The 12,464-nt window shown below is 47.8% G+C and overlaps 1 long non-coding RNA gene across 1 annotated transcript; it reads left to right on the top strand.

The window, feature by feature from the left end:
* The first annotated feature begins 249 nt into the window (after positions 1 to 249).
* LOC132657591 (uncharacterized) lies at positions 250 to 4,345 on the top strand. Its single transcript, XR_009595997.1, has 2 exons — positions 250 to 827; positions 2,769 to 4,345. It is a non-coding gene; the product is annotated as an uncharacterized LOC132657591 (long non-coding RNA).
* The last annotated feature ends 8,119 nt before the right edge of the window (positions 4,346 to 12,464 follow it).

The following is a 12,464-nucleotide window of genomic DNA, read 5'->3' as shown; positions in this document are numbered from 1 at the left end:
TTCAGAAGCAGACACTGTTTTAAGGGGAAATTAAAGGCAATCAATAAGCAGGCTTGCCTGGGCGGCTTCTGAGCTTGAGATGCAAATATTATTCCAAATTCTGGATTCCAGAGAGATCTCTCCATTGATATGTTAATAACCTCTCGTGTGTCTGTGACCTCAGATGCTGGCAGGGCATGAAGCTATACTTACAGGAAGCAAAAGGAAAGCTCTCGTAGAATAAACATTTGCTATAAGTGGACTTTGACCATAAACCCCAACTTGCCGTGTGCTGAGGAAAGGCTGGAATTCTCCCTGAGCCCCGTACTGATAAACACTGAATGTTTGACGTGTTTGACGTGTTTAAAGAGCAGCCGTGACTGATTCTTTCTCTGGTGTCACCTGACGTTTCAGCTTCACGATCGTGGTACACAAGACAGCAGATGTTTTGGGGTTGTCATCCCCAAACGAGGCAAGCTTTAGCAACTGGAAATACAGCCCTTGAGGCTGCAAAGAAGCAGACACGACTCAGCGACCGAACACCAACCAGTCCAGAGTGATTGCAGCCAAATGTTGGTCACCTGTGTGTGAATTCAGAAAGTCAAAAACCAATTCAGAGATTTATTTAGCACCCGGCTTCTCTGCTGGCTCAGATGTTAAAGCGTCTGCCTTCAATGTGGGAGACCTGGGTTCGACCCCTGGGTCAGGAAGATCCCCTGGAAAAGGAAATGGCAACCCACTCCAGTATTCTTGCCTGGAGAATGGCATGGACGGAGGAGCGTGGTGGGCTACAGTCCACGGGGTCCCAAAGAGTCGGACGCGACTGAGCAACTTCACACTTCACATAGGTAAGGTATTGTTCTAGGGTACTGGGGAGAGACAAACGTGTTTGAGACGCAGTGGAAAGGGAGTGGCCGTGGGGGAGGACCCCGAGGAAGGGGGCCGGAGCCGGTGGAAGGGAGTGGCTCTGGGGGAAGGGCCCTGCCTTGTGTTTGATGGTTAAGTGAAAAAGTTAGGGCAGTCCAGGGGTTAAGGCTCCATCCTCCCAACACGGGGGTGGGGGGAGCACCGTTTTGACCCCTGGTCAGGGAACTAAGATTCCCACATGCCATGTGGTGTGACCAGAGATTTTTTTTTTTTAAAGAAAGAAAGTTGTCCACCACGGCAAGAGTGTGGTGGGTGAGCTTACTCTCACCGCCAAGCAGGAGTCAGGTCACACGGGTTCAGGCGCTCAGTCCTGCCCGACCCTGTGACCCCACGGGCTGCAGCACGCCAGGCTTCCCTGTCCTTCACTATCTCAGTTTGCTCTCTCATGTCCATTGCTGGGCCTTGTAGCTAATAACACTTTATGAAAAATTAAACGTGATATTCAAAACAATTATTTCTTCCTGTCAGTAGAGGTACATATCTAACTGTTTTTAAAAAGTTTTATTGAACTTAGCTGATTTACCATGTCGTGTTAATTTCTGCTGTAAAGTGATTCAGTTACACATACATATATTCTTTCCGTCATGGTTTATCGAAGGATGTGTGTGTGTGTGCACGCGTGTGCTCAGTCATGTCCAACCGTTTGAGACCTCGTGGACTGCCAGGCTCCTCTGTCCCTGAAATTTCCCAGGCAAGAATACAGAGCAGGTTGCCATTTCCTCCTCCAGGGGATCTTCCTGACCCAGGGATCAAACCTGTGTCTTTTGTGTCTCCTGCATTGGCAGGCAGTTTCTTTACCACTGGGCCCAGAATTGTACCTAGCTAATCTTTAACCACGGTTTATTGTAATCCACACAGTCAAAGGCTTTGGCATAGTCAATAAAGCAGAAATAGATGTTTTTCTGGAACTCTCTTGCTTTTTTGATGATCTAACTGATGTTGGCAATTTGATCTCTGGTTCCCCTGCCTTTTCTAAAACCAGCTTGAACATCTGGAAGTTCACGGTTCACGTATCGATGAAGCCTGGCTTGGAGAATTTTTAGCATTCCTTTACTAGCGTGTGAGATGAGTGCAATGGTGTGGTAGTTTGAGCATTCTTTGGCATTGCCTTTCTTTGGGATTGGAATGAAAACGGACCTTTTCCAGTCCTGTGGCCACTGCTGAGTTTTCCAAATTTGCTGGCATATTGAGTGCAGCACTTTCACAGCATCATCTTTCAGGATTTGAAATAGCTCAACTGGAATTCCATCACCTCCACTAGCTTTGTTCATAGTGATGCTTTCCAAGGCCCACTTGACTTCACATTCCAGGATGTCTGGCTCTAGGTGAGTGATCACACCATCGTGATTATCTTGGTCTTGAAGCTCTTTTTTGTATAGTTCTGTGTATTCTTGCCACCTCTTCCTAATATCTTCTGCTTCTGTTAGGTCCATACCATTTCTGTCCCTTACCGAGCCCATCTTTGCCTGAAATGTCCCCTTGGTGTCTCTAATTTTCTTGAAGAGATCTCTAGTCTTTCCCATTCTATTGTTTTCCTCTATTTCTTTGCATTGATCGCTGAGGAAGGCTTTCTTATCTCTTCTTGCTATTCTTTGGAACTCTGCATTCAAATGGGAATATCTTTCCTTTTCTCCTTTGCTTTTCGCCTCTCTTCTTTTCACAGCTATTTGTAAGGCCTCCTCAGACAGCCATTTTGTTTTTTTGCATTTCTTTTCCATGGGGGTGACCTATATGCAGGTCAAGAAGCAACAGTTAGAACTGGACATGGAAGAACAGACTGGTTTCAAATAGGAAAAGGAGTATGTCAAAGCTGTATTGTATATAAGCAGTATTGTCACCCTGCTTATTTAACTTCTATGCAGAGTACATCATGAGAAACGCTGGGCTGGAAGAAACACAAGCTGGAATCAAGATTGCCGGGAGAAATATCAATATCCTCAGATATGCAGATGACACCACCCTTATGGCAGAAAGTGAAGAGGAACTAAAAGGCCTCTTGATGAAAGTGAAAGAGGAGAGTGAAAAAGTTGGCTTAAAGGTCAACATTCAGGAAACTAAGATCATGGCATCTGGTCCCATCACTTCATGGCAAATAGATGGGGAAACAGTGAAAACAGTGTCAGACTTTATTTTGGGGGGCTCCAAAATCACTGCAGATGGTGATTGCACCCATGAAATTAAACGATGCTGACTCCAACCTAGATAGCATATTGAATAGCAGAGACATTACTTTGCCAACAAAGGTCCATGTAGTCTAGGCTATGGTTTTTCCAGTAGTCATGTATAGATGTGAGAGTTGGACTATGAAGAAAGCTGAGTGCCGAAGAATTGATGCTTTTGAATTGTGGTGTTGGAGAAGCCTCGTAAGAGTCCCTTGGACTGCAAGGAGATCCAACCAGTCCATCCTAGAGGAGACCAGTCCTGGGTGTTCATTGGACGGACTGATGCTGAAGCTGAAACTCCAATACTTTGGCCACCTGATGTGAAGAGTTGACTCACTGGAAAAGACCATGGTGCTGGGAGGGATTGAGGGCAGGAGGAGAAGGGGACGACAGAGGATGAGATGGTTGGGTGGCATCACTGACTCAACGGACATGCTGCTAAGTCAATTCAGTCGTGTCCGACTCTGTGTGACCCCACAGACGGCAGTCCACTAGACTCCTCTGTCCCTGGGATTCTCCAGGCAAGAACACTGGAGTGGGTTGCCATTTCCTTCTCCAATGCATGAAAGTGAAAAGTGAAAGTGAAGTCGCTCAGTTGTGTCTGACTCTTCGAGACCCCATGGACTGCAGCCTACCAGGCTCCTCCGTCCATAGGATTTTCCAGGCAAGAGTACTGGAGTGAGGCGCCATCGCCTTGTTTGGGTGAACTCCGGGAGTTGGTGATGGACAGGGAGGCCTGGCATGCTGCGATTCACAGGGTCGCAAAGAGCAGGACATGACTGAGCGACTGAACTGAACAGAACTGAATCTTTAACCCTGAACGTACAATAGAATCTCAAAGGCTGACCAAACATATATTTCTGAAGGATTTGGGTTTACTCATAGTTACTAATTTACTATGTTTTTTAATTGCTGTACATATTTATTAGGTTAGTAAACTGTGACTTCATGTTAGTATTGGTGACATTGTTAGCGTGTACAAGTTGTTGGGCCAGGAGTCATTTTCACTTTAGACAACACTTCCTGTATTCTTAGAGAGATAGCAGTTTTAGAACTACATACATTAGCCTCTCTATCTGTTCATCAAAGTAGAGGTTTCTATCTAATTTGCTTTTCCAGATCTAAACTCAAATAGAGACTAACCTAATATGCCATATTTCTTTTTTATCTTTTACATGAAGGGAGTTTACAATATTTCCCAAGAGTAACTTTTCAAGTGAAGTAATCATCTCCAGTGTGAGGCTAAATCTTTCATAAAAGTCAGTTTTCCAGCCAAAGCCTATTTTCTTTTAAAAATTTTCCACTCACCGGCCTGTGTTTGGTGTGGTGTCCAGCCTCTGAGATGGTGTCTCCTGTCCCCGTTCTTCTGAAATTCCCTCCCTGTTGTATCAGGACTGGTCCATGTGACTGTAAAACACGCAGAAGTAATAGAACACCGCCGCCCTAAGTAGGTTATCGGAGACACTGCAGCAAATCCCAGAGCTCAGGCGTCACCAAGGTTCCTGCCGCCTTTTTGAATTAGGGATATTTCCACGGATTTCCTGAATGCCAAGTGATAGCAGAAAATAACTGATCCTAATCAAAAGTCTTAGGAAGGACCTTAAGATTCCTGGATTATCCCAAGGCAAGAGGTCCTGAGATGAAGAGAGACGGAGCCTCTTTCTTCTGAGTTTAGGGAAGACTTCAGAATTCTGAGCGGTAACAGACAGCAGAGTCATTGAGAGAGCCCACTGCTAAGCCTGCTAAGCTCTTTGCCTGCTTACCCTGCTCCTGGCTGGTTACTCTGTAAACGGAAGGCTCCTTACCTATAACCTGGGAACGACATAATGCCTGTTCATCAGTCAGTCGTTCAGCGTAGGAGCTGGTTTGCGGAAAGCACTTAGCTCTGTGTCGGCACATGGCGTATGCCATACCAATTTTCACAGATATTAAGAGCCCACGATGAGTGAGTGTTTCAGGCGCTGTGCCGAGTGAGGTATCATGATCGCTCCCATTCACAGATGAACAAACTGAGGCTAGGGGAAGGGAAGCAGCTTGGCCGCTGGCACACGGTTCCTGAGGGCTGGAGCTGAGATCCAAGCCCCTGGGTTTCCCATCTCGGAACCTTTGCGCTGAACACCTGTGTGAGAAGTGAAGTGACGTGAAGTCGCTCAGTCGTGTCCGACTCTTTGCGACCTCATGGACTGTAGCCCACCAGGCTCCTCTGCCCATGGGAGTCTCCAGGCAAGAATACTGGAGTGGGTTGCCATTTCCTTCTCCAGGGGATCTTCCTGACCCAGGGATCGAACCCAGGTGTCCAGCATGGCAGGCAGAGGCTTTAACGTCTGAGCCACAGGCCCAAAGAAATTCTGATATATAGATTCACACATAGAAACAGTGGTTTCCGAGGACATTTTACAGACTTCTGTAGCGGCGTGCAGGAGGGTGTGTTCTGGTTTGTTTCGGTTTTGCTGGGGACTCAGCTCCTCAGCCCGCTTCCCTCCCCCTCTCTCTCTGTCCCTTCCTTCCTTCCTTCTCATCCTGCCTCCAGCCTCTCTTCCGCGCTTTCCCCAGCAATCAGGGTATACACGCGGCTTCAGTCGTCCCCTGGACTGTAGCCCGCCAGGCTCCTCTGTCCGTGGGATTCTCCGGGCAAGAACACTGGACTGGGTCTCCCTGCCCTCCTCCAGGGGACCTTCCTGACCCTGGGATGGAACCTTCCTCTCTCAGGCCTCCTGCACCGGCAGGCAGACTCTCTACCACTAGCACCACCTGGGAAACCCAATAGGGGTATATAATTTAGTTAAAGGCTTTTTTAAAACAGGTTTCATTTTTTATTTCATTTATATTTTAACTGCTTTACAAAGTTGTGTTAGTTTCTGCTGTACAACAAAGCAAATCGGCCATACGCATACATATACACCTTCCTTCCTGAGCCTCCCTCCGACCCTCCCCTTTTTAATTTTTTTTTTTAATTATTCATTTGGCTGCCCTGGGTCTTAGTTGCTGCACTTGGGATCAAAGACCCCACTTTGTTCCAGCATGTGGGATCTTAGTTCCCCACCCGGGGATGGAACCTGTGGTCCCTGTGTTGGGAGCACGGAGCCTCAGCCACTGGACCAGCAGGGACATCCCCTAAAAACAGTAAATTTGAAATGCCCTGTGCACTTTGCCAGGGCCACAGGCTGCGATGGAAGAAGCAGCATAGAGAAATGTGTGTTGGGGCCTCACTCACACAAGGCTCTGATCACTCCTTTATGTCGGTTTACTCTACTGTGAACCAATGTATCAGTTATCCTCAGGACAGCTCTGTGAAGTAGATGCCATTGTTATACCCATTTTGCAGATAAGGAGATTGAGGCCAGGGAGATGATGTCACACATCACAGAATCGAGAATTTGGGAATTCTCACTGAGGTTGGCTGAACCCCTTATTTCCTCCTCATGAATGTTCTATGAAATCTCCCAGTGTTACCTTCTGAAGAACAGTTGCATGGGCTTGTCTTGCCTTCACAGCGACCTGTTTGTGGCCAAGGTGCTTTAAAAACTAGGGCTGCCAGCGTGTGTCGATTGCTCTGCACAGACTATTAATCCATTCCAAGTGGGGCCAGTACAGGTATTTTTGGCCAAAGTATCTGGTCATTGGCTAGGCTATTTATTTTCCCTGAACTCGAACCTTTTATTTCCCTACCCAAGCCACAGGCCTGTGAAGAGTCCCACCGTGGAGGCATACAGAAATGACGGGAAAGCCCTGATGTGCTAGAAACGGCTGCATAAAGCCCCCTCCTTCTCTTCTGACTTTTGAGTCCTGTGCCCATTTTTAAACATCATGTAAATCACAGGAAAATAATCTAATCTTCAAAATTTACTTTCAAACCACAGCCAAGGAAACACTGCTCTGAGGAAGTCCTGAGGTGAGTGTGAGTGCCATTCCAACGGTTACAGGTCCACTGGCGTCGACCATGGGTCACCAGGTCCTGAACTGCAGCCCAGGTCAGACCACTGATCACTCAGGCAGCTCAGCTGTGCTCAGAGACTTACTACAGAAGGGCAGATTCAAAAACGCTTGAAGGTTCTCAGCACCGAGGGATGCTGTGAAATAGGTTTTCTGCATATACCCCTGAGCTCTGACAAATGCCAGTCACCACAGGCCCCCACAGGACCCTGAGCAAGATGACCCATTAAGGAGCTTCCCGTTTTGAAGAGCAGCTGAGTTGAAAACCCACCAGGATCTGCCCCCTCCTCCCAGCCTGCTCGAGCCCCATGGCTCCCGGCTAACCATCTTGCCCCTGGCACACGCCCTGGGAAAGTGGCCTTCTGGCTCCTCAGGGCGCTGCCCACCGACCCACCAGTCACACTCCTCACCCCCCAGGTCACCCCCCCCTCCTCCTGGCGCTTGTCACTTCCTGCCATCTGCTTGTTAATGGTCTGTCTTAAAGATCGGACTGAGGGACTTCCCTGGTGGTCCAGTGGCTAAAGAATCCACCTGCCAGTGCAGGGGACGTGGGTTAGATTCCTGACCCGGGAAGACGCCATGTGCCTAGGGGCAACCAAGCCACTGAGCCTGTGCTGCCAGGCCCAGGAGCCACAGCCACCGAGCCACGTGTGCAGCTCCTGGAGCCTGCGTGCCGTCGAGCCTGCGCTCTGCAAGAGGGGCCACCACAGTGAGAAGCCCGCACTGCAACGGGGAGTAGCCCCCGCCTGCCACTAGCGCCCAGAGCAGCCAAAAATGCAATTACCCAATTCATTTAAAAACAATCAGACTTAGGCCAGCCTTGAGGTTATAAGACAGATCCTAAATCCATTTGATTGACCATCCAGCTGGCTGTGGGACTTTCAAAAAGATGCTTAACCTTTAGGCTGCTTAGATTCCCCATTTGTAAAACGTTGCTGTCGTGTTCAACCCTTTGCCGCCCTATCGACTCAGCCCAGCAGGCTCCTCTCACTTCCACTATCTCTGGGGTTTGCTCAGATTCATGTAATAAGTAATCTGTCAAGACTCCTCATGTGTTGATACAGTTCTTCCACTCATTGCAGTTATTATAAATGGACAACCTCGTCAGCCCTGCATTGATTTATAAGCTCATTCATTGGTTACTCGTGTGTTACTAGCTCCCCTAGGAGAAAAGAAGCGGCCTGAGAGCGGGCCTCTTGAGCACAGTACCAGGCATACAGTAGGCGCCCCATAATTAGTTGTTGAATGAATGAATGAGTGAAATCAGCGAGGGATGGAGAAATTCAACCAGCAAGCCCTGACAGACTGCAGACAGAAAGTCCTGGAGCGCGGACCCCGGCGGGCTGGCTGCGCGAGCCGCTGGCTGCGCAGGGAGCCCCGGGCCGCCCGGCTCCTCTCTCGCAGCCTCGCTGGCCGGGGAGTCCAGGAGAAGTCGGCTTCCTCGCCTGCTCCCCCGAGCCTCAGAAAGTAATCACCCAAGTCCTTTCATTTCTGAGCCTGGGTTTATTTGGGTTGGAAGAGAACTCTGAAAACAAACTTAAAACGTGAAATGTAAGACTTCAAGGGGAAACTAAAAATAGCTGAGTGGGATTCTTCTTTCACCCCTCGCCATCAGCAGTATTTATCCTGGGCGGCCTTAGGAGGCACAGAGGAGGAAGGCCGCTGCTCTTCAAAGGAGTGGCGGCAGATGGCTGCGGATCGTGCTCTAGCAAACGCCGTCTCTAAAAACATCTGTGCGCGCAGAACGTCCTCCTTTTCTTCCTGGCCTGGGCGGACAGCAGTGTCTCTCCATCTGTTTGGTTCTGCATGGATCACCACTCCCGCACGTTCTTCCTGATGAAATAGTTCAAGGCTCATTTCGAAGCTCTCACCTGGGGAAGAGCGAAGTCACCAGCTCCCGGGTTCAGAGCAACTGCCCTCCACCGTGGCCTCATGGTCTCAGGCAGCACCTGGACCCAGCGGCTGGCAAGCAGAAGCCCTCGCTCTCGGGACCCCCCCGCGCCAGACACGAAGGAGGTGGAGCAGAGGGAGGGGCCGGCAGGGCGAGAGGGCACCGAGCTCGAGTTCAGGGGGCGCTTGGAGAAGACTTTCTGACGAGGCGATGTTGGAGCAGAGACAGAATAAAGTGTTGGGTGAATGGCTGTTCACACACTGTTTCGGAGAAAAGCATTCCAGGCGGAGGGAGGGGCAAGAAGTATGGCGGCCCTGAGGCCGGAGAGCCCTTGTCCGGGTGAAACAGCAGCAGAGAATTAGGAGGAAGAGAGCAACTGAAGCTGCATTTGCAATCATCCCCAGGGGCCGCCCTGGTGGCTCAACAGCTAAGAACCCGCCTGCCGATGCAGGAGACGCAGGCTCCATCCCTGGGTCTGGAAGATCCCCTGGAGAAGGGAATGGCGACCCACTGCTGTATTCCTGCCTGGGAAATCCCATGGACAGAGGAGCCTGGAGGCCTACAGTCCATGGGGCTGCAAAGAGTCGGACACAGCTGAGCGACTAAGCAGCGGCAAGCTTCACCAGGGCAAGGATGACAAGCGCAATGCCTCTTCACTACCAGCCTTCAACAAGTGTCTTTGCAAAACACCTAAAGCAGTGTCTGATATATAGCTGTAAGTGAGCTGTTACTACTATTTATGATTAGCTTTGTTACTGTTGCTAATTTTACATCATTTTTGTACGTGCTTGGAAACTATTACTTGCTCCTCACCACCACTAAATTCCTGACTTCAATGTTTTGTACTTGGACAAGGTTAATTTGGGGCTTCCCAGGTGACTCAATGGTAAAGAATCTGCCTGCCAATGCAAGAGATTCCTAGGTTCGATTCCAAGGTCAGAAAGATACCCAGGAGGAGGAAAAGGCAACCCACTCCAGTATTCCTGCCTGGGGAATCCGAAGGACAGAGGAGCCTGGTAGGCTATAAAGGTCAGACAAGACTTAGTGGCTAAACAGCAATCCGGTTAGTTTTATTTATTTTTCCTTAAGCAAAACCTAGACGATCACCCACTTAGCTGTCGAGTCTAAGTGAATCGAGACATTTGAGTTTCTGCTGTAGTGGAGAAGAACTCAAGCTTTGGATCAGAGTCTGCCTTCGAGACAATTGAGTCTGAAATCTAAGCTGGGGAGTACGAGTCAGCCCGTTCCTCTGCTTCCTGCTCTTACCATTGACCTGCTGTGTCCCGGTGGTTTCCCATTCCATGACTCAGCCTTCCTTTCTGTAAATGGAGGGGCGCACCCCTAGAGTAAAAGGGAGCCTGGGATTGTCTCCAGTCATTATCTACATCCACAGAATCACCTTGCCGTCCACTCCCACAGACCCGGGGCAGTCATAGAAGACCAACAGCTGAACAGTCACCTCAGGTGATAAAGTAAAAATAGACAAGTTCCTGGCAGGGCTCGAAAATGCTTGTGGTGTATATCTGAGGACAAAGGTGGAATCCGTCCTTTCCCCAAAGTCTGAAGTAGGTATTGTGGGTGGGTGGGTGGGGGAGGGGTGAATCATGGTTAAATAAACCTCTTCTTTGAATTTTATTGTACTCTTGGAAATTTTTCCAGAACCTTTAGCACAAGATGAAGCCTGGAATTGACTGAACAGCACCTGAATAAAATCTGATAGAGGTCATACCTGTCTCTGCTCAAAAGGTTAAGCAAAAAAGACTGGGAATCCTAAACACTCTCTGGCCGGTTATTTACATGCATGAATTGAACTTGTATGCCTCTCTCTCCTCTGCAACATGGAAGTTACTCACTCTGACAGCCTTCATGTTGCTACGAGGATCAAAGAAGAAACAATATGACAAGAGGTGCTTTGAAAAGGACAGGAACAAAACCTAACATTTGAGCCAAGCTTTTTTTTTTTTTTTCATCTCATTTGATCAATGAAAACAAAATTTCTTACATGATCCTTATTTTTCAAAAAACAAAAACACATTTTAAAATGTGGGTGCAGACTTTTTCTAACACCCTTTCCTAAGTCTGCAAACCTGAGGGATTTTGACAAACTTTCACCAACCAGAGATGTACCCTGTGAAGCTAAAAGTCTGTCTTCAGAGAATAGTTTCCTGCTTCACAAATCTTTAAATCCTCCCATGCTGGTAGTTTATTCTTTCAGTACATATGACTAAAGCTCCAGTAATTAAGAGTGTGTCTGCTCAACCAGGTCTGTTTTCCACCCCATGGATTGTAGCTGCCAGGCTTCTCTGTCCATGGGATTCTCCACGCAAGAATACTGGTGTGGGCTGCCATTTCCTTCTCCAGGGGATCTTCCCGACCCAGGGATCGAACCCATATCTCTTGCATCTCCTGCATTAACAGGCAGATTCTTTATCATTGACCCATCTGGGAAACCCAGTAATTAAGCATACTGTTCTCCTAAGAGAAGCCAGTTTCAGATTCAAAGCTGGAAAAGCTTCTCAATTTGTGCCTGGCCAGTAGCCACCATTTTGCTGAGTTCCTGTTGTCTGTGTAGACAGAGGGGAATGCAGGAAGAGGGAGCCCCTTCCTCAGTTTCACCATCACCACCTCCCTCATGCTCCTTCATCTTCTATTTTCTATTTAACCTGAATTTTAAAAAACAAAGTGAAAAAAGTAACAGTCCAGTGAAACTTCAACCGAAAAGTAACCTGAAAGTAAAAAGGCTGGCACTGTTTTTCAGCAGTGGCTCTGATGATAAATAATCTGCCTGCAATGTGGGAGACCTGGATTCCATCCCTGGGTTGGGAAGATCCCCTGGAGGAGGGCATGGCAACCCACTCCACTGTTCTTGCCTGGAGAATCCCCATGGTCAGAGGAGCCTGGCGGGCTGCAGTCCAGAGGGTTGCAAACAGGCAGACACGACTGATCGACTAAGCACAGCACACTCTTAGTCTCTGAAAAAGGTTATTTTTTATTCGTTTGTTTGTTTTTAGTGAAGTATACTTGATATACAATGTTGTCTTAGTTTCAAGTATAGAGCAAAGTGCTTCAGTTAACACACACATATGTATACATATATATTCTTTTTTTTAGATTCTTTTCCCTTATAGGTTATTACAAAGGTTGGTTTTTAGATGTGATTTCACTCTTCAGCATTCAAAGTTTAGCATTTGATGCCTTAATCTGGTAGGATGTGGTTTTAAAGGATAAATTACAAAGAACATCAGTCATTTGGATGTTCTTTTTTTTTTTTAATCTTCAAAACTTTAAGGAGAGTATTCGAGAGAGGAGAGAATTAAACATTTCCTTTTCGTTCAGCAGGCAAGCTTCGGTAACAATGTTAAGGAGGCCACCTTGTTCCGGGGGTGGGGCAGCATTTGAAGTCAGCTTCCAAAAATGAATGAACTAGAACTGCCCCAAACCAGGAAGACCTTTTGTATCTGGAGCCTCCGAATTCTCAGACGTCAAGGGATTTCTGTTTATTCTGAAGTGATGCCTTGCGAGACTTTTTTGTTTGTTCGTCTGTTTTTGCAAGTCAATTTTATTGGATTTTT

This window comes from Ovis aries, chromosome 13 (genome assembly GCF_016772045.2).
Source record: "Ovis aries strain OAR_USU_Benz2616 breed Rambouillet chromosome 13, ARS-UI_Ramb_v3.0, whole genome shotgun sequence".
NCBI lineage: Eukaryota > Metazoa > Chordata > Mammalia > Artiodactyla > Bovidae > Ovis > Ovis aries.
Note: the sequence above shows the minus strand (reverse complement) of the source record. Positions and strands in the feature narration are given on the sequence as shown.